Raw genomic sequence first — 24,370 nt, 5'->3', positions numbered from 1 at the left:
TTAATTAATCACTGCATTTCACATCCTAGCATGTCATCTTGACAGTAAATTAAAGTGATTCAAGAGAAGCTTACAGCATCTCGTAGTCCAAGGTGCTAATAGATAGTTTTTGATGAATCACTGCACTTCACATTCAGGCATGTGAGTTGGAGAGTAAATGAAAGTGATGCAAAAAAAACTTACAGCATCTGCTATTCCCAGGTGCTAACAGATAGTTTTTTTTATTAATCACTGCACTTCACATTTGAGCATGTCAGCTTGAAAGTAAATTAAAGTGATGCAATAAAAGCTTACAGCACCTGGTATTCCTAGGTAGGGTCCCACTTCAGTACTATTCAGGCCCAAACTTGCTTAGCTTCCAAGGTCAGATGAGATTGGGCGTTTTCAAGCTGGTGTGGCCATAAGCCTTAAACACTTACTCAAATTGCCTAATCATAGCAAATATGATCAAAGACCAATCTGACAAGTTTTTTTATTAATCCCTGCACTTGACATTCTAGAATGTTATCTTGAAAGTAAATTAAATGATGCAATAAAAGCTTACAACATCTGGTATACGGAGGCACTAACAGACAGTTTTTTGATGAATCACTGCACTTCACATTCAGGCATGTGAGTTGGAGAGTAAATGAAAGTGATGCAAAAAAAACGTACAGCATCTGCTATTCCCAGGTGCTAACCGATAGTTTGAGTTAATTATTCACTGCACTTCAAATTTGAACATGATAGCTTGAACATAAATTAAAGGGATGCAATACAATCTTACAGCACCTGCTATTCCCTGGTACTAAAATATTTCTATTTAATCTGTACACTTCACATACAAGCTTGTCAGTTGCAGATTAAAGTAAAGTGATGCAACAAAAACTTACAGCATCTGCTATTCCCAGGTGCTAACAGATAGTTTTTTTAATTAATCACTGCATTTCACATCCTAGCATGTCATCTTGACAGTAAATTAAAGTGATTCAAGAGAAGCTTACAGCATCTCGTAGTCCAAGGTGCTAACAGATAGTTTTTGATGAATCACTGCACTTCACATTCAGGCATGTGAGTTGGAGAGTAAATGAAAGTGATGCAAAAAAAACTTACAGCATCTGCTATTCCCAGGTGCTAACAGATAGTTTTTTTTATTAATCACTGCACTTCACATTTGAGCATGTCAGCTTGAAAGTAAATTAAAGTGATGCAAGAAAAGCTTACAGCACCTGGTATTCCTAGATAGGGTCCCACCTCAGTACTATCCAGGCCCAAACCTGTTTCGCTTCCAAGGTCAGATGAGACTGGTCGTTCTCAAGCTGGTGTGGCCGTAAGCCTTAAACACTTACTCTAATTGCCTAATCATAGCAAATATGATCAAAGACCAATCTGACAATTTTTTTTATTAATCCCTGCACTTGACATTCTAGAATGTTATCTTGAAAGTAAATTAAATGATGCAATAAAAGCTTACAACATCTGGTATACGGAGGCACTAAAAGACAGTTTTTTTATTAATCACTGCACTTCACATTCAAGCATGTCAGTTGGAGAGTAAATTAAAGTGATGCAATAAAAACTTACAGCATCTGCTATTCCCAGGTGCTAGCAGATAGTTTGATTTAATTATTCACTGCACTTCAATAATGAACATGATAGCTTGAAAATAAATTAAAGGGATGCAATAAAATCTTACAGCACCTGCTATTCCCTGGTACTAAAAGATTTCTATTTAATCTGTACACTTCACATACAAGCATGTCAGTTGCAGATTAAATTAAAGTGATGCAACAAAAACTTACAGCATCTGCTATTCCCAGGTGCTAACAGATAGTTTTTTTTAATTAATCACTGCACTTCACATCCTAGCATGTCATCTTAAAAGTAAATTAAAGTGATGCAAGAGAAGCTTACAGCATCTCGTAGTCCAAGGTGCTAACAGATAGTTTTTTGATGAATCACTGCACTTCACATTCAGGCATGTGAGTTGGAGAGTAAATGAAAGTGATGCAAAAAAAACTTACAGCACCTGGTATTCCCAGGTGCTAACCGATAGTTTGAGTTAATTATTCACTGCACTTCAAATTTGAACATGATAGCTTGAACATAAATTAAAGGGATGCAATACAATCTTACAGCACCTGCTATTCCCTGGTACTAAAATATTTCTATTTAATCTGTACACTTCACATACAAGCTTGTCAGTTGCAGATTAAAGTAAAGTGATGCAACAAAAACTTACAGCATCTGCTATTCCCAGGTGCTAATAGATAGTTTTTTTAATTAATCACTGCATTTCACATCCTAGCATGTCATCTTGACAGTAAATTAAAGTGATTCAAGAGAAGCTTACAGCATCTCGTAGTCCAAGGTGCTAATAGATAGTTTTTGATGAATCACTGCACTTCACATTCAGGCATGTGAGTTGGAGAGTAAATGAAAGTGATGCAAAAAAAACTTACAGCATCTGCTATTCCCAGGTGCTAACAGATAGTTTTTTTTATTAATCACTGCACTTCACATTTGAGCATGTCAGCTTGAAAGTAAATTAAAGTGATGCAATAAAAGCTTACAGCACCTGGTATTCCTAGGTAGGGTCCCACTTCAGTACTATTCAGGCCCAAACTTGCTTAGCTTCCAAGGTCAGATGAGATTGGGCGTTTTCAAGCTGGTGTGGCCATAAGCCTTAAACACTTACTCAAATTTCCTAATCATAGCAAATATGATCAAAGACCAATCTGACAATTTTTTTTATTAATCCCTGCACTTGACATTCTAGAATGGTATCTTGAATGTAAATTAAATGATGCAATAAAAGCTTACAACATCTGGTATACGGAGGCACAAACAGACAGTTTTATGATGAATCACTGCACTTCACATTCAGGCATGTGAGTTGGAGAGTAAATGAAAGTGATGCAAAAAAAACGTACAGCATCTGCTATTCCCAGGTGCTAACCGATAGTTTGAGTTAATTATTCACTGCACTTCAAATTTGAACATGATAGCTTGAACATAAATTAAAGGGATGCAATACAATCTTACAGCAACTGCTATTCCCTGGTACTAAAATATTTCTATTTAATCTGTACACTTCACATACAAGCTTGTCAGTTGCAGATTAAAGTAAAGTGATGCAACAAAAACTTACAGCATCTGCTATTCCCAGGTGCTAACAGATAGTTTTTTTAATTAATCACTGCATTTCACATCCTAGCATGTCATCTTGACAGTAAATTAAAGTGATTCAAGAGAAGCTTACAGCATCTCGTAGTCCAAGGTGCTAACAGATAGTTTTTGATGAATCACTGCACTTCACATTCAGGCATGTGAGTTGGAGAGTAAATGAAAGTGATGCAAAAAAAACTTACAGCATCTGCTATTCCCAGGTGCTAACAGATAGTTTTTTATATTAATCACTGCACTTCACATTTGAGCATGTCAGCTTGAAAGTAAATTAAAGTGATGCAAGAAAAGCTTACAGCACCTGGTATTCCTAGGTAGGGTCCCACCTCAGTACTATCCAGGCCCAAAGTTGTTCAGCTTCCAAGGTCAGATGAGATTGGGGGTTCTCAAGCTGGTGTGGCCGTAAGCCTTAAACACTTACTCAAATTGCCTAATCATAGCAAATATGATCAAAGACCAATCTGACAAGTTTTTTTATTAATCCCTGCACTTGACATTCTAGAATGTTATCTTGAAAGTAAATTAAATGATGCAATAAAAGCTTACAACATCTGGTATACGGAGGCACTAACAGACAGTTTTTTGATGAATCACTGCACTTCACATTCAGGCATGTGAGTTGGAGAGTAAATGAAAGTGATGCAAAAAAAACGTACAGCATCTGCTATTCCCAGGTGCTAACCGATAGTTTGAGTTAATTATTCACTGCACTTCAAATTTGAACATGATAGCTTGAACATAAATTAAAGGGATGCAATACAATCTTACAGCAACTGCTATTCCCTGGTACTAAAATATTTCTATTTAATCTGTACACTTCACATACAAGCTTGTCAGTTGCAGATTAAAGTAAAGTGATGCAACAAAAACTTACAGCATCTGCTATTCCCAGGTGCTAACAGATAGTTTTTTTAATTAATCACTGCATTTCACATCCTAGCATGTCATCTTGACAGTAAATTAAAGTGATTCAAGAGAAGCTTACAGCATCTCGTAGTCCAAGGTGCTAACAGATAGTTTTTGATGAATCACTGCACTTCACATTCAGGCATGTGAGTTGGAGAGTAAATGAAAGTGATGCAAAAAAAACTTACAGCATCTGCTATTCCCAGGTGCTAACAGATAGTTTTTTATATTAATCACTGCACTTCACATTTGAGCATGTCAGCTTGAAAGTAAATTAAAGTGATGCAAGAAAAGCTTACAGCACCTGGTATTCCTAGGTAGGGTCCCACCTCAGTACTATCCAGGCCCAAAGTTGTTCAGCTTCCAAGGTCAGATGAGATTGGGGGTTCTCAAGCTGGTGTGGCCGTAAGCCTTAAACACTTACTCAAATTGCCTAATCATAGCAAATATGATCAAAGACCAATCTGACAAGTTTTTTTATTAATCCCTGCACTTGACATTCTAGAATGTTATCTTGAAAGTAAATTAAATGATGCAATAAAAGCTTACAACATCTGGTATACGGAGGCACTAACAGACAGTTTTTTGATGAATCACTGCACTTCACATTCAGGCATGTGAGTTGGAGAGTAAATGAAAGTGATGCAAAAAAAACGTACAGCATCTGCTATTCCCAGGTGCTAACCGATAGTTTGAGTTAATTATTCACTGCACTTCAAATTTGAACATGATAGCTTGAACATAAATTAAAGGGATGCAATACAATCTTACAGCACCTGCTATTCCCTGGTACTAAAATATTTCTATTTAATCTGTACACTTCACATACAAGCTTGTCAGTTGCAGATTAAAGTAAAGTGATGCAACAAGAACTTACAGCATCTGCTATTCCCAGGTGCTAACAGATAGTTTTTTTAATTAATCACTGCATTTCACATCCTAGCATGTCATCTTGACAGTAAATTAAAGTGATTCAAGAGAAGCTTACAGCATCTCGTAGTCCAAGGTGCTAACAGATAGTTTTTGATGAATCACTGCACTTCACATTCAGGCATGTGAGTTGGAGAGTAAATAAAAGTGATGCAAAAAAAACTTACAGCATCTGCTATTCCCAGGTGCTAACAGATAGTTTTTTATATTAATCACTGCACTTCACATTTGAGCATGTCAGCTTGAAAGTAAATTAAAGTGATGCAAGAAAAGCTTACAGCACCTGGTATTCCTAGGTAGGGTCCCACCTCAGTACTATCCAGGCCCAAACTTGCTTAGCTTCCAAGGTCAGATGAGACTGGGCGTTCTCAAGTTGGTGTGGCCGCAAGCCTTAAACACTTACTCAAATTGCCTAATCATAGCAAATATGATCAAAGACCAATCTGACAATTTTTTTTATTAATCCCTCCACTTGACATTCTAGAATGTTATCTTGAATGTAAATTAAATGATTTAATAAAAGCTTACAACATCTGGTATACGGAGGCACTAACAGACAGTTTTTTGAAGAATCACTGCACTTCACATTCAGGCATGTGAGTTGGAGAGTAAATGAAAGTGATGGAAAAAAAACGTACAGCATCTGCTATTCCCAGGTGCTAACCGATAGTTTGAGTTAATTATTCACTGCACTTCAAATTTGAACATGATAGCTTGAACATAAATTAAAGGGATGCAATACAATCTTACAGCACCTGCTATTCCCTGGTACTAAAATATTTCTATTTAATCTGTACACTTCACATACAAGCTTGTCAGTTGCAGATTAAAGTAAAGTGATGCAACAAAAACTTACAGCATCTGCTATTCCCAGGTGCTAATAAATAGTTTTTTTAATTAATCAATGCATTTCACATCCTAGCATGTCATCTTGACAGTAAATTAAAGTGATTCAAGAGAAGCTTACAGCATCTCGTAGTCCAAGGTGCTAATAGATAGTTTTTGATGAATCACTGCACTTCACATTCAGGCATGTGAGTTGGAGAGTAAATGAAAGTGATGCAAAAAAAACTTACAGCATCTGCTATTCCCAGGTGCTAACAGATAGTTTTTTTAATTAATCACTGCACTTCACATTTGAGCATGTCAGCTTGAAAGTAAATTAAAGTGATGCAAGAAAAGCTTACAGCACCTGGTATTCCTAGGTAGGGTCCCACCTCAGTACTATCCAGGCCCAAAGTTGTTCAGCTTCCAAGGTCAGATAAGATTGGGGGTTCTCAAGCTGGTGTGGCCGTAAGCCTTAAACACTTACTCAAATTGCCTAATCATAGCAAATATGATCAAAGACCAATCTGACAATTTTTTTTATTAATCCCTGCACTTGACATTCTAGAATGTTATCTTGAAAGTAAATTAAATGATGCAATAAAAGCTTACAACATCTGGTATACGGAGGCACTAAAAGACAGTTTTTTTATTAATCACTGCACTTCACATTCAAGCATGTCAGTTGGAGAGTAAATTAAAGTGATGCAATAAAAACTTACAGCATCTGCTATTCCCAGGTGCTAGCAGATAGTTTGATTTAATAATTCACTGCACTTCAATAATGAACATGATAGCTTGAAAATAAATTAAAGGGATGCAATAAAATCTTACAGCACCTGCTATTCCCTGGTACTAAAAGATTTCTATTTAATCTGTACACTTCACATACAAGCATGTCAGTTGCAGATTAAATTAAAGTGATGCAACAAAAACTTACAGCATCTGCTATTCCCAGGTGCTAACAGATAGTTTTTTTTAATTAATCACTGCACTTCACATCCTAGCATGTCATCTTAAAAGTAAATTAAAGTGATGCAAGAGAAGCTTACAGCATCTCGCAGTCCAAGGTGCTAACAGATAGTTTTTTGATGAATCACTGCACTTCACATTCAGGCATGTGAGTTGGAGAGTAAATGAAAGTGATGCAAAAAAAACTTACAGCATCTGCTATTCCCAGGTGCTAACAGATAGTTTTTTTTATTAATCACTGCACTTCACATTTGAGCATGTCAGCTTGAAAGTAAATTAAAGTGATGCAAGAAAAGCTTACAGCACCTGGTATTCCTAGATAGGGTCCCACCTCAGTACTATCCAGGCCCAAACCTGTTTCGCTTCCAAGGTCAGATGAGACTGGTCGTTCTCAAGCTGGTGTGGCCGTAAGCCTTAAACACTTACTCTAATTGCCTAATCATAGCAAATATGATCAAAGACCAATCTGACAATTTTTTTTATTAATCCCTGCACTTGACATTCTAGAATGTTATCTTGAAAGTAAATTAAATGATGCAATAAAAGCTTACAACATCTGGTATACGGAGGCACTAAAAGACAGTTTTTTTATTAATCACTGCACTTCACATTCAAGCATGTCAGTTGGAGAGTAAATTAAAGTGATGCAATAAAAACTTACAGCATCTGCTATTCCCAGGTGCTAGCAGATAGTTTGAGTTAATTATTCACTGCACTTCAAATTTGAACATGATAGCTTGAACATAAATTAAAGGGATGCAATACAATCTTACAGCACCTGCTATTCCCTGGTACTAAAATATTTCTATTTAATCTGTACACTTCACATACAAGCTTGTCAGTTGCAGATTAAAGTAAAGTGATGCAACAAAAACTTACAGCATCTGCTATTCCCAGGTGCTAATAAATAGTTTTTTTAATTAATCACTGCATTTCACATCCTAGCATGTCATCTTGACAGTAAATTAAAGTGATTCAAGAGAAGCTTACAGCATCTCGTAGTCCAAGGTGCTAATAGATAGTTTTTGATGAATCACTGCACTTCACATTCAGGCATGTGAGTTGGAGAGTAAATGAAAGTGATGCAAAAAAAACTTACAGCATCTGCTATTCCCAGGTGCTAACAGATAGTTTTTTTTATTAATCACTGCACTTCACATTTGAGCATGTCAGCTTGAAAGTAAATTAAAGTGATGCAAGAAAAGCTTACAGCACCTGGTATTCCTAGGTAGGGTCCCACCTCAGTACTATCCAGGCCCAAAGTTGTTCAGCTTCCAAGGTCAGATAAGATTGGGGGTTCTCAAGCTGGTGTGGCCGTAAGCCTTAAACACTTACTCAAATTGCCTAATCATAGCAAATATGATCAAAGACCAATCTGACAATTTTTTTTATTAATCCCTGCACTTGACATTCTAGAATGTTATCTTGAAAGTAAATTAAATGATGCAATAAAAGCTTACAACATCTGGTATACGGAGGCACTAAAAGACAGTTTTTTTATTAATCACTGCACTTCACATTCAAGCATGTCAGTTGGAGAGTAAATTAAAGTGATGCAATAAAAACTTACAGCATCTGCTATTCCCAGGTGCTAGCAGATAGTTTGATTTAATAATTCACTGCACTTCAATAATGAACATGATAGCTTGAAAATAAATTAAAGGGATGCAATAAAATCTTACAGCACCTGCTATTCCCTGGTACTAAAAGATTTCTATTTAATCTGTACACTTCACATACAAGCATGTCAGTTGCAGATTAAATTAAAGTGATGCAACAAAAACTTACAGCATCTGCTATTCCCAGGTGCTAACAGATAGTTTTTTTTAATTAATCACTGCACTTCACATCCTAGCATGTCATCTTAAAAGTAAATTAAAGTGATGCAAGAGAAGCTTACAGCATCTCGTAGTCCAAGGTGCTAACAGATAGTTTTTTGATGAATCACTGCACTTCACATTCAGGCATGTGAGTTGGAGAGTAAATGAAAGTGATGCAAAAAAAACGTACAGCATCTGCTATTCCCAGGTGCTAACCGATAGTTTGAGTTAATTATTCACTGCACTTCAAATTTGAACATGATAGCTTGAACATAAATTAAAGGGATGCAATACAATCTTACAGCACCTGCTATTCCCTGGTACTAAAATATTTCTATTTAATCTGTACACTTCACATACAAGCTTGTCAGTTGCAGATTAAAGTAAAGTGATGCAACAAAAACTTACAGCATCTGCTATTCCTAGGTAGGGTCCCACCTCAGTACTATCCAGGCCCAAACTTGCTTAGCTTCCAAGGTCAGATGAGACTGGGCGTTCTCAAGCTGGTGTGGCTGCAAGCCTTAAACACTTACTCAAATTGCCTAATCATAGCAAATATGATCAAAGACCAATCTGACAATTTTTTTTATTAATCCCTGCACTTGACATTCTAGAATGTTATCTTGAATGTAAATTAAATGATGCAATAAAAGCTTACAACATCTGGTATATGGAGGCACTAACAGACAGTTTTTTGATGAATCACTGCACTTCACATTCAGGCATGTGAGTTGGAGAGTAAATGAAAGTGATGCAAAAAAAACGTACAGCATCTGCTATTCCCAGGTGCTAACCGATAGTTTGAGTTAATTATTCACTGCACTTCAAATTTGAACATGATAGCTTGAACATAAATTAAAGGGATGCAATACAATCTTACAGCACCTGCTATTCCCTGGTACTAAAATATTTCTATTTAATCTGTACACTTCACATACAAGCTTGTCAGTTGCAGATTAAAGTAAAGTGATGCAACAAAAACTTACAGCATCTGCTATTCCCAGGTGCTAATAGATAGTTTTTTTAATTAATCACTGCATTTCACATCCTAGCATGTCATCTTGACAGTAAATTAAAGTGATTCAAGAGAAGCTTACAGCATCTCGTAGTCCAAGGTGCTAATAGATAGTTTTTGATGAATCACTGCACTTCACATTCAGGCATGTGAGTTGGAGAGTAAATGAAAGTGATGCAAAAAAAACTTACAGCATCTGCTATTCCCAGGTGCTAACAGATAGTTTTTTTTATTAATCACTGCACTTCACATTTGAGCATGTCAGCTTGAAAGTAAATTAAAGTGATGCAATAAAAGCTTACAGCACCTGGTATTCCTAGGTAGGGTCCCACTTCAGTACTATTCAAGCCCAAACTTGCTTAGCTTCCAAGGTCAGATGAGATTGGGCGTTCTCAAGCTGGTGTGGCCATAAGCCTTAAACACTTACTCAAATTTCCTAATCATAGCAAATATGATCAAAGACCAATCTGACAATTTTTTTTATTAATCCCTGCACTTGACATTCTAGAATGGTATCTTGAATGTAAATTAAATGATGCAATAAAAGCTTACAACATCTGGTATACGGAGGCACAAACAGACAGTTTTATGATGAATCACTGCACTTCACATTCAGGCATGTGAGTTGGAGAGTAAATGAAAGTGATGCAAAAAAAACGTACAGCATCTGCTATTCCCAGGTGCTAACAGATAGTTTGAGTTAATTATTCACTGCACTTCAAATTTGAACATGATAGCTTGAACATAAATTAAAGGGATGCAATACAATCTTACAGCACCTGCTATTCCCTGGTACTAAAATATTTCTATTTAATCTGTACACTTCACATACAAGCTTGTCAGTTGCAGATTAAAGTAAAGTGATGCAACAAAAACTTACAGCATCTGCTATTCCCAGGTGCTAACAGATAGTTTTTTTAATTAATCACTGCATTTCACATCCTAGCATGTCATCTTGACAGTAAATTAAAGTGATTCAAGAGAAGCTTACAGCATCTCGTAGTCCAAGGTGCTAACAGATAGTTTTTGATGAATCACTGCACTTCACATTCAGGCATGTGAGTTGGAGAGTAAATGAAAGTGATGCAAAAAAAACTTACAGCATCGGCTATTCCCAGGTGCTAAGAGATAGTTTTTTTTATTAATAACTGCACTTCACATTTGAGCATGTCAGCTTGAAAGTAAATTAAAGTGATGCAAGAAAAGCTTACAGCACCTGGTATTCCTAGGTAGGGTCCCACCTCAGTACTATCCAGGCCCAAACTTGCTTAGCTTCCAAGGTCAGATGAGATTGGGCGTTCTCAAGCTGGTGTGGCCATAAGCCTTAAGCACTTTCTCAAATTGCCTAATCATAGCAAATATGATCAAAGACCAATCTGACAATTTTTTTTATTAATCCCTGCACTTGACATTCTAGAATGTTATCTTGAATGTAAATTAAATGATGCAATAAAAGCTTACAACATCTGGTATACGGAGGCACTAACAGACAGTTTTTTGATGAATCACTGCACTTCACATTCAGGCATGTGAGTTGGAGAGTAAATGAAAGTGATGCAAGAAAACCTTACAGCACCTGGTATTCCTAGGTAGGGTCCCACCTCAGTACTATCCAGGCCCAAACTTGCTTAGCTTCCAAGGTCAGAGGAGATTGGGCGTTCTCAAGCTGGTGTGGCTGTAAGCCTTAAACACTTACTCAAATTTCCTAATCATAGCAAATATGATCTAAGACCAATCTGACAATTTTTTTTATTAATCCCTGCACTTGACATTCTAGAATGTTATCTTGAATGTAAATTAAATGATGCAATAAAAGCTTACAACATCTGGTATACGGAGGCACTAGCAGACAGTTTTTTGATGAATCATTGCACTTCACATTCAGGCATGTGAGTTGGAGAGTAAATGAAAGTGATGCAAAAAAAACGTACAGCATCTGCTATTCCCAGGTGCTAACCGATAGTTTGAGTTAATTATTCACTGCACTTCAAATTTGAACATGATAGCTTGAACATAAATTAAAGGGATGCAATACAATCTTACAGCACCTGCTATTCCCTGGTACTAAAATATTTCTATTTAATCTGTACACTTCACATACAAGCTTGTCAGTTGCAGATTAAAGTAAAGTGATGCAACAAAAACTTACAGCATCTGCTATTCCCAGGTGCTAACAGATAGTTTTTTTAATTAATCACTGCATTTCACATCCTAGCATGTCATCTTGACAGTAAATTAAAGTGATTCAAGAGAAGCTTACAGCATCTCATAGTCCAAGGTGCTAACAGATAGTTTTTGATGAATCATTGCACTTCACATTCAGGCATGTGAGTTGGAGAGTAAATGAAAGTGATGCAAAAAAAACTTACAGCATCGGCTATTCCCAGGTGCTAACAGATAGTTTTTTTTTATTAATCACTGCACTTCACATTTGAGCATGTCAGCTTGAAAGTAAATTAAAGTGATGCAAGAAAAGCTTACAGCACCTGGTATTCCTAGATAGGGTCCCACCTCAGTACTATCCAGGCCCAAACTTGTTTCGCTTCCAAGGTGAGACGAGACTGGTCGTTCTCAAGCTGGTGTGGCCGTAAGCCTTAAACACTTACTCAAATTGCCTAATCATAGCAAATATGATCAAAGACCAATCTGACAATTTTTGTTATTAATCCCTGCACTTGACATTGTAGAATGTTATCTTGAAAGTAAATTAAATGATGCAATAAAAGCTTACAATATCTGGTATACGGAGGCACTAACAGACAGTTTTTTTATTAATCACTGCACTTCACATTCAAGCATGTCAGTTGGAGAGTAAATTAAAGTGATGCAATAAAAACTTACAGCATCTGCTATTCCTAGGTGCTAGCAGATAGTTTGATTTAATCATTCACTGCACTTCAAATTTGAACATGATAGCTTGAACATAAATTAAAGGGATGCAATAAAATCTTACAGCACCTGCTATTCCCTGTTACTAAAAGATTTCTATTTAATCTGTACACTTCACATACAAGCATGTCAGTTGCAGATTAAATTAAAGTGATGCAACAAAAACTTACAGCATCTGCTATTCCCAGGTGCTAACAGATAGTTTTTTTTAATTAATCACTGCACTTCACATCCTAGCATGTCATCTTAAAAGTAAATTAAAGTGATGCAAGAGAAGCATACAGCATCTCGTAGTCCAAGCTGCTAACAGATAGTTTTTTGATGAATCACTGCACTTCACATTCAGGCATGTGAGTTGGAGAGTAAATGAAAGTGATGCAAAAAAAACTTACAGCATCTGCTATTCCCATGTGCTAACAGATAGTTTTTTTTATTAATCACTGCACTTCACATTTGAGCATGTCAGCTTGAAAATAAATTAAAGTGATGCAAGAAAAGCTTACAGCACCTGGTATTCCTAGGTAGGGTCCCACCTCAGTACTATCCAGGCCCAAACTTACTTAGCTTCCAAGGTCAGATGAGATTGGCCGTTCTCAAGCTGGTGTGGCCGTAAACCTTAAAAGCTTCCTCAAATTGCCTAATCATAGCAAATATGATCAAAGACCAATCTGACAATTTTTTTTATTAATCCCTGCACTTGACATTGTAGAATGTTATCTTGAAAGTAAATTAAATGATGCAATAAAATCTTACAACATCTGGTATACGGAGGCACTAACAGACAGTTTTTTTATTAATCACTGCACTTCACATTCAAGCATGTCAGTTGGAGAGTAAATTAAAGTGATGCAATAAAAACTTACAGCATCTGCTATTCCCAGGTGCTAGCAGATAGTTTGATTTAATTATTCACTGCACTTCAAATTTGAACATGATAGCTTGAACATAAATTAAAGGGATGCAATAAAATCTTACAGCACCTGCTATTCCCTGGTACTAAAATATTTCTATTTAATCTGTACACTTCACAAACAAGCATGTCAGTTGCAGATTAAATTAAAGTGATGCAACAAAAACTTACAGCATCTGCTATTCCCAGGTGCTAACAGACAGTTTTTTTTAATTAATCACTGCACTTCACATCCTAGCATGTCATCTTAAAAGTAAATTAAAGTGATGCAAGAGAAGCTTACAGCATCTCGTAGTCCAAGCTGCTAACAGATAGTTTTTTGATGAATCACTGCACTTCACATTTGAGCATGTCAGCTTGAAAATAAATTAAAGTGATGCAAGAAAAGCTTACAGCACCTGGTATTCCTAGATAGGGTCCCACCTCAGTACTATCCAGGCCCAAACTTGTTTCGCTTCCAAGGTCAGACGAGACTGGTCGTTCTCAAGCTGGTGTGGCCGTAAGCCTTAAACACTTACTCAAATTGCCTAATCATAGCAAATATGATCAAAGACCAATCTGACAATTTTTGTTATTAATCCCTGCACTTGACATTGTAGAATGTTATCTTGAAAGTAAATTAAATGATGCAATAAAAGCTTACAACATCTGGTATACGGAGGCACTAACAGACAGTTTTTTTATTAATCACTGCACTTCACATTCAAGCATGTCAGTTGGAGAGTAAATTAAAGGGATGCAATAAAATCTTACAGCACCTGCTATTCCCTGGTACTAAAAGATTTCTATTTAATCTGTACACTTCACAAACAAGCATGTCAGTTGCAGATTAAATTAAAGTGATGCAACAAAAACTTACAGCATCTGCTATTCCCAGGTGCTAACAGACAGTTTTTTTTAATTAATCACTGCACTTCACATTTGATCATGTCATCTTAAAAGTAAATTAAAGTGATGCAAGAGAAGCTTACAGCATCTCGTAGTCTAAGCTGCTAACATATAGTTTTTTGATGAATCACTGCACTTCACATTCAGGCATGTGAGTTGGAGAGTAAATGAAAGTGATGCAAAAAAAACTTACAGCATCTGCTATTCCCATGTGCTAACAGATAGTTTTTTTTATTAATCACTGCACTTCACATTTGAGCATGTCAGCTTGAAAATAAATTAAAGTGATGCAAGAAAAGCTTACAGCACATGGTATTCCTAGATAGGGTCCCACCTCAGTACTATCCAGGCCCAAACTTGTTTCGCTTCCAAGGTCAGACGAGACTGGTCGTTCTCAAGCTGGTGTGGCCGTAAGCCTTAAACACTTACTCAAATTGCCTAATCATAGCAAATATGATCAAAGACCAATCTGACAATTTTTGTTATTAATCCCTGCACTTGACATTGTAGAATGTTATCTTGAAAGTAAATTAAATGATGCAATAAAAGCTTACAACATCTGGTATACGGAGGCACTAACAGACAGTTTTTTTATTAATCACTGCACTTCACATTCAAGCATGTCAGTTGGAGAGTAAATTAAAGTGATGCAATAAAAATTTACAGCATCTGCTATTCCTAGGTGCTAGCAGATAGTTTGATTTAATCATTCACTGCACTTCAAATTTGAACATGATAGCTTGAACATAAATTAAAGGGATGCAATAAAATCTTACAGCACCTGCTATTCCCTGTTACTAAAAGATTTCTATTTAATCTGTACACTTCACATACAAGCATGTCAGTTGCAGATTAAATTAAAGTGATGCAACAAAAACTTACAGCATCTGCTATTCCCAGGTGCTAACAGATAGTTTTTTTTAATTAATCACTGCACTTCACATCCTAGCATGTCATCTTAAAAGTAAATTAAAGTGATGCAAGAGAAGCATACAGCATCTCGTAGTCCAAGCTGCTAACAGATAGTTTTTTGATGAATCACTGCACTTCACATTCAGGCATGTGAGTTGGAGAGTAAATGCAAGTGATGCAAAAAAAACTTACAGCATCTGCTATTCCCATGTGCTAACAGATAGTTTTTTTTATTAATCACTGCACTTCACATTTGAGCATGTCAGCTTGAAAATAAATTAAAGTGATGCAAGAAAAGCTTACAGCACCTGGTATTCCTAGGTAGGGTCCCACCTCAGTACTATCCAGGCCCAAACTTACTTAGCTTCCAAGGTCAGATGAGATTGGCCGTTCTCAAGCTGGTGTGGCCGTAAGCCTTAAAAGCTTTCTCAAATTGCCTAATCATAGCAAATATGATCAAAGACCAATCTGACAATTTTTTTTATTAATCCCTGCACTTGACATTGTAGAATGTTATCTTGAAAGTAAATTAAATGATGCAATAAAATCTTACAACATCTGGTATACGGAGGCACTAACAGACAGTTTTTTTATTAATCACTGCACTTCACATTCAAGCATGTCAGTTGGAGAGTAAATTAAAGTGTTGCAATAAAAACTTACAGCATCTGCTATTCCCAGGTGCTAGCAGATAGTTTGATTTAATTATTCACTGCACTTCAAATTTGAACATGATAGCTTGAACATAAATTAAAGGGATGCAATAAAATCTTACAGCACCTGCTATTCCCTGGTACTAAAAGATTTCTATTTAATCTGTACACTTCACAAACAAGCATGTCAGTTGCAGATTAAATTAAAGTGATGCAACAAAAACTTACAGCATCTGCTATTCCCAGGTGCTAACAGACAGTTTTTTTTAATTAATCACTGCACTTCACATTTGAGCATGTCATCTTAAAAGTAAATTAAAGTGATGCAAGAGAAGCTTACAGCATCTCGTAGTCCAAGCTGCTAACATATAGTTTTTTGATGAATCACTGCACTTCACATTCAGGCATGTGAGTTGGAGAGTAAATGAAAGTGATGCAAAAAAAACTTACAGCATCTGCTATTCCCATGTGCTAACAGATAGTTTTTTTTATTAATCACTGCACTTCACATTTGAGCATGTCAGCTTGAAAATAAATTAAAGTGATGCAAGAAAAGCTTACAGCACCTGGTATTCCTAGATAGGGTCCCACCTCAGTACTATCCAGGCCCAAACTTGTTTCGCTTCCAAGGTCAGACGAGACTGGTCGTTCTCAAGCTGGTGTGGCCGTAAGCCTTAAACACTTACTCAAATTGCCTAATCATAGCAAATATGATCAAAGACCAATCTGACAATTTTTGTTATTAATCCCTGCACTTGACATTGTAGAATGTTATCTTGAAAGTAAATTAAATGATGCAATAAAAGCTTACAACATCTGGTATACGGAGGCACTAACAGACAGTTTTTTTATTAATCACTGCACTTCACATTCAAGCATGTCAGTTGGAGAGTAAATTAAAGTGATGCAATAAAAACTTACAGCATCTGCTATTCCTAGGTGCTAGCAGATAGTTTGATTTAATCATTCACTGCACTTCAAATTTGAACATGATAGCTTGAACATAAATTAAAGGGATGCAATAAAATCTTACAGCACCTGCTATTCCCTGTTACTAAAAGATTTCTATTTAATCTGTACACTTCACATACAAGCATGTCAGTTGCAGATTAAATTAAAGTGATGCAACAAAAACTTACAGCATCTGCTATTCCCAGGTGCTAACAGATAGTTTTTTTTAATTAATCACTGCACTTCACATCCTAGCATGTCATCTTAAAAGTAAATTAAAGTGATGCAAGAGAAGCATACAGCATCTCGTAGTCCAAGCTGCTAACAGATAGTTTTTTGATGAATCACTGCACTTCACATTCAGGCATGTGAGTTGGAGAGTAAATGAAAGTGATGCAAAAAAAACTTACAGCATCTGCTATTCCCATGTGCTAACAGATAGTTTTTTTTATTAATCACTGCACTTCACATTTGAGCATGTCAGCTTGAAAATAAATTAAAGTGATGCAAGAAAAGCTTACAGCACCTGGTATTCCTAGATAGGGTCCCACCTCAGTACTATCCAGGCCCAAACTTGTTTCGCTTCCAAGGTCAGACGAGACTGGTCGTTCTCAAGCTGGTGTGGCCGTAAGCCTTAAACACTTACTCAAATTGCCTAATCATAGCAAATATGATCAAAGACCAATCTGACAATTTTTGTTATTAATCCCTGCACTTGACATTGTAGAATGTTATCTTGAAAGTAAATTAAATGATGCAATAAAAGCTTACAACATCTGGTATACGGAGGCACTAACAGACAGTTTTTTTATTAATCACTGCACTTCACATTCAAGCATGTCAGTTGGAGAGTAAATTAAAGTGATGCAATAAAAACTTACAGCATCTGCTATTCCTAGGTGCTAGCAGATAGTTTGATTTAATCATTCACTGCACTTCAAATTTGAACATGATAGCTTGAACATAAATTAAAGGGATGCAATAAAATCTTACAGCACCTGCTATTCCCTGTTACTAAAAGATTTCTATTTAATCTGTACACTTCACATACAAGCATGTCAGTTGCAGATTAAATTAAAGTGATGCAACAAAAACTTACAGCATCTGCTATTCCCAGGTGCTAACAGATAGTTTTTTTTAATTAATCACTGCACTTCACATCCTAGCATGTCATCTTAAAAGTAAATTAAAGTGATGCAAGAGAAGCTTACAGCATCTCGTAGTCCAAGCTGCTAACAGATAGTTTTTTGATGAATCACTGCACTTCACATTCAGGAATGTGAGTTGGAGAGTAAATGAAAGTGATGCAAAAAAAACTTACAGCATCTGCTATTCCCATGTGCTAACAGATAGTTTTTTTTATTAATCACTGCACTTCACATTTGAGCATGTCAGCTTGAAAATAAATTAAAGTGATGCAAGAAAAGCTTACAGCACCTGGTATTCCTAGGTAGGGTCCCACCTCAGTACTATCCAGGCCCAAAGTTGTTCAGCTTCCAAGGTCAGATGAGATTGGGGGTTCTCAAGCTGGTGTGGCCATAAGCCTTAAACACTTACTCAAATTGCCTAACTATAGCAAATATGATCAAAGACCAATCTGACAATTTTTTTTATTAATCCCTGCACTTGACATTGTAGAATGTTATCTTGAAAGTAAATTAAATGATGCAATAAAAGCTTACAACATCTGGTATACGGAGGCACTAACAGACAGTTTTTTTATTAATCACTGCACTTCACATTCAAGCATGTCAGTTGGAGAGTAAATTAAAGTGATGCAATAAAAACTTACAGCATCTGCTATTCCTAGGTGCTAGCAGATAGTTTGATTTAATCATTCACTGCACTTCAAATTTGAACATGATAGCTTGAACATAAATTAAAGGGATGCAATAAAATCTTACAGCACCTGCTATTCCCTGGTACTAAAAGATTTCTATTTAATCTGTACACTTCACAAACAAGCATGTCAGTTGCAGATTAAATTAAAGTGATGCAACAAAAACTTACAGCATCTGCTATTCCCAGGTGCTAACAGACAGTTTTTTTTAATTAATCACTGCACTTCACATTTGAGCATGTCATCTTAAAAGTAAATTAAAGTGATGCAAGAGAAGCTTACAGCATCTCGTAGTCCAAGCTGCTAACATATAGTTTTTTGATGAATCACTGCACTTCACATTCAGGCATGTGAGTTGGAGAGTAAATGAAAGTGATGCAAAAAAAACTTACAGCATCTGCTATTCCCATGTGCTAACAGATAGTTTTTTTTATTAATCACTGCACTTCACATTTGAGCATGTCAGCTTGAAAATAAATTAAAGTGATGCAAGAAAAGCTTACAGCACCTGGTATTCCTAGATAGGGTCCCACCTCAGTACTATCCAGGCCCAAACTTGTTTCGCTTCCAAGGTCAGACGAGACTGGTCGTTCTCAAGCTGGTGTGGCCGTAAGCCTTAAACACTTACTCAAATTGCCTAATCATAGCAAATATGATCAAAGACCAATCTGACAATTTTTGTTATTAATCCCTGCACTTGACATTGTAGAATGTTATCTTGAAAGTAAATTAAATGATGCAATAAAAGCTTACAACATCTGGTATACGGAGGCACTAACAGACAGTTTTTTTATTAATCACTGCACTTCACATTCAAGCATGTCAGTTGGAGAGTAAATTAAAGTGATGCAATAAAAACTTACAGCATCTGCTATTCCTAGGTGCTAGCAGATAGTTTGATTTAATCATTCACTGCACTTCAAATTTGAACATGATAGCTTGAACATAAATTAAAGGGATGCAATAAAATCTTAAAGCACCTGCTATTCCCTGTTACTAAAAGATTTCTATTTAATCTGTACACTTCACATACAAGCATGTCAGTTGCAGATTAAATTAAAGTGATGCAACAAAAACTTACAGCATCTGCTATTCCCAGGTGCTAACAGACAGTTTTTTTTAATTAATCACTGCACTTCACATTTGATCATGTCATCTTAAAAGTAAATTAAAGTGATGCAAGAGAAGCTTACAGCATCTCGTAGTCTAAACTGCTAACATATAGTTTTTTGATGAATCACTGCACTTCACATTCAGGCATGTGAGTTGGAGAGTAAATGAAAGTGATGCAAAAAAAACTTACAGCATCTGCTATTCCCATGTGCTAACAGATAGTTTTTTTTATTAATCACTGCACTTCACATTTGAGCATGTCAGCTTGAAAATAAATTAAAGTGATGCAAGAAAAGCTTACAGCACATGGTATTCCTAGATAGGGTCCCACCTCAGTACTATCCAGGCCCAAACTTGTTTCGCTTCCAAGGTCAGACGAGACTGGTCGTTCTCAAGCTGGTGTGGCCGTAAGCCTTAAACACTTACTCAAATTGCCTAATCATAGCAAATATGATCAAAGACCAATCTGACAATTTTTGTTATTAATCCCTGCACTTGACATTGTAGAATGTTATCTTGAAAGTAAATTAAATGATGCAATAAAAGCTTACAACATCTGGTATACGGAGGCACTAACAGACAGTTTTTTTATTAATCACTGCACTTCACATTCAAGCATGTCAGTTGGAGAGTAAATTAAAGTGATGCAATAAAAATTTACAGCATCTGCTATTCCTAGGTGCTAGCAGATAGTTTGATTTAATCATTCACTGCACTTCAAATTTGAACATGATAGCTTGAACATAAATTAAAGGGATGCAATAAAATCTTACAGCACCTGCTATTCCCTGTTACTAAAAGATTTCTATTTAATCTGTACACTTCACATACAAGCATGTCAGTTGCAGATTAAATTAAAGTGATGCAACAAAAACTTACAGCATCTGCTATTCCCAGGTGCTAACAGATAGTTTTTTTTAATTAATCACTGCACTTCACATCCTAGCATGTCATCTTAAAAGTAAATTAAAGTGATGCAAGAGAAGCATACAGCATCTCGTAGTCCAAGCTGCTAACAGATAGTTTTTTGATGAATCACTGCACTTCACATTCAGGCATGTGAGTTGGAGAGTAAATGCAAGTGATGCAAAAAAAACTTACAGCATCTGCTATTCCCATGTGCTAACAGATAGTTTTTTTTATTAATCACTGCACTTCACATTTGAGCATGTCAGCTTGAAAATAAATTAAAGTGATGCAAGAAAAGCTTACAGCACCTGGTATTCCTAGATAGGGTCCCACCTCAGTACTATCCAGGCCCAAACTTGTTTCGCTTCCAAGGTCAGACGAGACTGGTCGTTCTCAAGCTGGTGTGGCCGTAAGCCTTAAACACTTACTCAAATTGCCTAATCATAGCAAATATGATCAAAGACCAATCTGACAATTTTTGTTATTAATCCCTGCACTTGACATTGTAGAATGTTATCTTGAAAGTAAATTAAATGATGCAATAAAAGCTTACAACATCTGGTATACGGAGGCACTAACAGACAGTTTTTTTATTAATCACTGCACTTCACATTCAAGCATGTCAGTTGGAGAGTAAATTAAAGTGATGCAATAAAAACTTACAGCATCTGCTATTCCTAGGTGCTAGCAGATAGTTTGATTTAATCATTCACTGCACTTCAAATTTGAACATGATAGCTTGAACATAAATTAAAGGGATGCAATAAAATCTTACAGCACCTGCTATTCCCTGTTACTAAAAGATTTCTATTTAATCTGTACACTTCACATACAAGCATGTCAGTTGCAGATTAAATTAAAGTGATGCAACAAAAACTTACAGCATCTGCTATTCCCAGGTGCTAACAGATAGTTTTTTTTAATTAATCACTGCACTTCACATCCTAGCATGTCATCTTAAAAGTAAATTAAAGTGATGCAAGAGAAGCTTACAGCATCTCGTAGTCCAAGCTGCTAACAGATAGTTTTTTGATGAATCACTGCACTTCACATTCAGGAATGTGAGTTGGAGAGTAAATGAAAGTGATGCAAAAAAAACTTACAGCATCTGCTATTCCCATGTGCTAACAGATAGTTTTTTTTATTAATCACTGCACTTCACATTTGAGCATGTCAGCTTGAAAATAAATTAAAGTGATGCAAGAAAAGCTTACAGCACCTGGTATTCCTAGGTAGGGTCCCACCTCAGTACTATCCAGGCCCAAAGTTGTTCAGCTTCCAAGGTCAGATGAGATTGGGGGTTCTCAAGCTGGTGTGGCCATAAGCCTTAAACACTTACTCAAATTGCCTAACTATAGCAAATATGATCAAAGACCAATCTGACAATTTTTTTTATTAATCCCTGCACTTGACATTGTAGAATGTTATCTTGAAAGTAAATTAAATGATGCAATAAAAGCTTACAACATCTGGTATACGGAGGCACTAACAGACAGTTTTTTTATTAATCACTGCACTTCACATTCAAGCATGTCAGTTGGAGAGTAAATTAAAGTGATGCAATAAAAACTTACAGCATCTGCTATTCCTAGGTGCTAGCAGATAGTTTGATTTAATCATTCACTGCACTTCAAATTTGAACATGATAGCTTGAACATAAATTAAAGGGATGCAATAAAATCTTACAGCACCTGCTATTCCCTGTTACTAAAAGATTTCTATTTAATCTGTACACTTCACATACAAGCATGTCAGTTGCAGATTAAATTAAAGTGATGCAACAAAAACTTACAGCATCTGCTATTCCCAGGTGCTAACAGATAGTTTTTTTTAATTAATCACTGCACTTCACATCCTAGCATGTCATCTTAAAAGTAAATTAAAGTGATGCAAGAGAAGCTTACAGCATCTCGTAGTCCAAGCTGCTAACAGATAGTTTTTTGATGAATCACTGCACTTCACATTCAGGAATGTGAGTTGGAGAGTAAATGAAAGTGATGCAAAAAAAACTTACAGCATCTGCTATTCCCATGTGCTAACAGATAGTTTTTTTTATTAATCACTGCACTTCACATTTGAGCATGTCAGCTTGAAAATAAATTAAAGTGATGCAAGAAAAGCTTACAGCACCTGGTATTCCTAGGTAGGGTCCCACCTCAGTACTATCCAGGCCCAAAGTTGTTCAGCTTCCAAGGTCAGATGAGATTGGGGGTTCTCAAGCTGGTGTGGCCATAAGCCTTAAACACTTACTCAAATTGCCTAACTATAGCAAATATGATCAAAGACCAATCTGACAATTTTTTTTATTAATCCCTGCACTTGACATTGTAGAATGTTATCTTGAAAGTAAATTAAATGATGCAATAAAAGCTTACAACATCTGGTATACGGAGGCACTAACAGACAGTTTTTTTATTAATCACTGCACTTCACATTCAAGCATGTCAGTTGGAGAGTAAATTAAAGTGATGCAATAAAAACTTACAGCATCTGCTATTCCTAGGTGCTAGCAGATAGTTTGATTTAATCATTCACTGCACTTCAAATTTGAACATGATAGCTTGAACATAAATTAAAGGGATGCAATAAAATCTTACAGCACCTGCTATTCCCTGGTACTAAAAGATTTCTATTTAATCTGTACACTTCACAAACAAGCATGTCAGTTGCAGATTAAATTAAAGTGATGCAACAAAAACTTACAGCATCTGCTATTCCCAGGTGCTAACAGACAGTTTTTTTTAATTAATCACTGCACTTCACATTTGAGCATGTCATCTTAAAAGTAAATTAAAGTGATGCAAGAGAAGCTTACAGCATCTCGTAGTCCAAGCTGCTAACATATAGTTTTTTGATGAATCACTGCACTTCACATTCAGGCATGTGAGTTGGAGAGTAAATGAAAGTGATGCAAAAAAAACTTACAGCATCTGCTATTCCCATGTGCTAACAGATAGTTTTTTTTATTAATCACTGCACTTCACATTTGAGCATGTCAGCTTGAAAATAAATTAAAGTGATGCAAGAAAAGCTTACAGCACCTGGTATTCCTAGATAGGGTCCCACCTCAGTACTATCCAGGCCCAAACTTGTTTCGCTTCCAAGGTCAGACGAGACTGGTCGTTCTCAAGCTGGTGTGGCCGTAAGCCTTAAACACTTACTCAAATTGCCTAATCATAGCAAATATGATCAAAGACCAATCTGACAATTTTTGTTATTAATCCCTGCACTTGACATTGTAGAATGTTATCTTGAAAGTAAATTAAATGATGCAATAAAAGCTTACAACATCTGGTATACGGAGGCACTAACAGACAGTTTTTTTATTAATCACTGCACTTCACATTCAAGCATGTCAGTTGGAGAGTAAATTAAAGTGATGCAATAAAAACTTACAGCATCTGCTATTCCTAGGTGCTAGCAGATAGTTTGATTTAATCATTCACTGCACTTCAAATTTGAACATGATAGCTTGAACATAAATTAAAGGGATGCAATAAAATCTTACAGCACCTGCTATTCCCTGTTACTAAAAGATTTCTATTTAATCTGTACACTTCACATACAAGCATGTCAGTTGCAGATTAAATTAAAGTGATGCAACAAAAACTTACAGCATCTGCTATTCCCAGGTGCTAACAGACAGTTTTTTTTAATTAATCACTGCACTTC

General features: G+C 36.2%; 27 pseudogenes; all 27 read right to left on the bottom strand.

Moving 5' to 3' along the window:
• Nucleotides 1–287: 287 nt before the first annotated feature.
• Nucleotides 288–406, bottom strand: LOC145647276 (5S ribosomal RNA; annotated as a pseudogene).
• Nucleotides 407–1,196: 790 nt separating this feature from the next.
• Nucleotides 1,197–1,315, bottom strand: LOC145644096 (5S ribosomal RNA; annotated as a pseudogene).
• Nucleotides 1,316–2,545: 1,230 nt separating this feature from the next.
• Nucleotides 2,546–2,664, bottom strand: LOC145647275 (5S ribosomal RNA; annotated as a pseudogene).
• Nucleotides 2,665–3,454: 790 nt separating this feature from the next.
• LOC145643875 (5S ribosomal RNA) lies at nucleotides 3,455–3,573 on the bottom strand (annotated as a pseudogene).
• A 790-nt stretch (nucleotides 3,574–4,363) lies between these two features.
• LOC145643874 (5S ribosomal RNA) lies at nucleotides 4,364–4,482 on the bottom strand (annotated as a pseudogene).
• Nucleotides 4,483–5,272: 790 nt separating this feature from the next.
• Nucleotides 5,273–5,391, bottom strand: LOC145647962 (5S ribosomal RNA; annotated as a pseudogene).
• A 790-nt stretch (nucleotides 5,392–6,181) lies between these two features.
• Nucleotides 6,182–6,300, bottom strand: LOC145644843 (5S ribosomal RNA; annotated as a pseudogene).
• A 792-nt stretch (nucleotides 6,301–7,092) lies between these two features.
• Nucleotides 7,093–7,211, bottom strand: LOC145644095 (5S ribosomal RNA; annotated as a pseudogene).
• Nucleotides 7,212–8,001: 790 nt separating this feature from the next.
• On the bottom strand, nucleotides 8,002–8,120 carry LOC145644842 (5S ribosomal RNA; annotated as a pseudogene).
• An 899-nt stretch (nucleotides 8,121–9,019) lies between these two features.
• LOC145644700 (5S ribosomal RNA) lies at nucleotides 9,020–9,138 on the bottom strand (annotated as a pseudogene).
• A 790-nt stretch (nucleotides 9,139–9,928) lies between these two features.
• LOC145649586 (5S ribosomal RNA) lies at nucleotides 9,929–10,047 on the bottom strand (annotated as a pseudogene).
• A 790-nt stretch (nucleotides 10,048–10,837) lies between these two features.
• Nucleotides 10,838–10,956, bottom strand: LOC145647117 (5S ribosomal RNA; annotated as a pseudogene).
• A 241-nt stretch (nucleotides 10,957–11,197) lies between these two features.
• LOC145649981 (5S ribosomal RNA) lies at nucleotides 11,198–11,316 on the bottom strand (annotated as a pseudogene).
• Nucleotides 11,317–12,107: 791 nt separating this feature from the next.
• LOC145645944 (5S ribosomal RNA) lies at nucleotides 12,108–12,226 on the bottom strand (annotated as a pseudogene).
• Nucleotides 12,227–13,018: 792 nt separating this feature from the next.
• LOC145650252 (5S ribosomal RNA) lies at nucleotides 13,019–13,137 on the bottom strand (annotated as a pseudogene).
• A 681-nt stretch (nucleotides 13,138–13,818) lies between these two features.
• LOC145644056 (5S ribosomal RNA) lies at nucleotides 13,819–13,937 on the bottom strand (annotated as a pseudogene).
• A 680-nt stretch (nucleotides 13,938–14,617) lies between these two features.
• Nucleotides 14,618–14,736, bottom strand: LOC145645157 (5S ribosomal RNA; annotated as a pseudogene).
• Nucleotides 14,737–15,528: 792 nt separating this feature from the next.
• Nucleotides 15,529–15,647, bottom strand: LOC145649805 (5S ribosomal RNA; annotated as a pseudogene).
• A 792-nt stretch (nucleotides 15,648–16,439) lies between these two features.
• Nucleotides 16,440–16,558, bottom strand: LOC145644055 (5S ribosomal RNA; annotated as a pseudogene).
• Nucleotides 16,559–17,350: 792 nt separating this feature from the next.
• On the bottom strand, nucleotides 17,351–17,469 carry LOC145644054 (5S ribosomal RNA; annotated as a pseudogene).
• Nucleotides 17,470–18,261: 792 nt separating this feature from the next.
• LOC145644257 (5S ribosomal RNA) lies at nucleotides 18,262–18,380 on the bottom strand (annotated as a pseudogene).
• A 792-nt stretch (nucleotides 18,381–19,172) lies between these two features.
• On the bottom strand, nucleotides 19,173–19,291 carry LOC145644053 (5S ribosomal RNA; annotated as a pseudogene).
• Nucleotides 19,292–20,083: 792 nt separating this feature from the next.
• LOC145645156 (5S ribosomal RNA) lies at nucleotides 20,084–20,202 on the bottom strand (annotated as a pseudogene).
• Nucleotides 20,203–20,994: 792 nt separating this feature from the next.
• On the bottom strand, nucleotides 20,995–21,113 carry LOC145644051 (5S ribosomal RNA; annotated as a pseudogene).
• Nucleotides 21,114–21,905: 792 nt separating this feature from the next.
• On the bottom strand, nucleotides 21,906–22,024 carry LOC145644256 (5S ribosomal RNA; annotated as a pseudogene).
• Nucleotides 22,025–22,816: 792 nt separating this feature from the next.
• On the bottom strand, nucleotides 22,817–22,935 carry LOC145644255 (5S ribosomal RNA; annotated as a pseudogene).
• A 792-nt stretch (nucleotides 22,936–23,727) lies between these two features.
• Nucleotides 23,728–23,846, bottom strand: LOC145644050 (5S ribosomal RNA; annotated as a pseudogene).
• Nucleotides 23,847–24,370: the final 524 nt, after the last annotated feature.

This window comes from Electrophorus electricus, chromosome 13 (genome assembly GCF_041902795.1).
Source record: "Electrophorus electricus isolate QZ-2024a chromosome 13, ASM4190279v1, whole genome shotgun sequence".
Taxonomy (NCBI): domain Eukaryota; kingdom Metazoa; phylum Chordata; class Actinopteri; order Gymnotiformes; family Gymnotidae; genus Electrophorus; species Electrophorus electricus.
The sequence above is the reverse complement of the archived record's forward strand: the minus strand, read 5'-3'. Positions and strand labels throughout refer to the sequence as shown.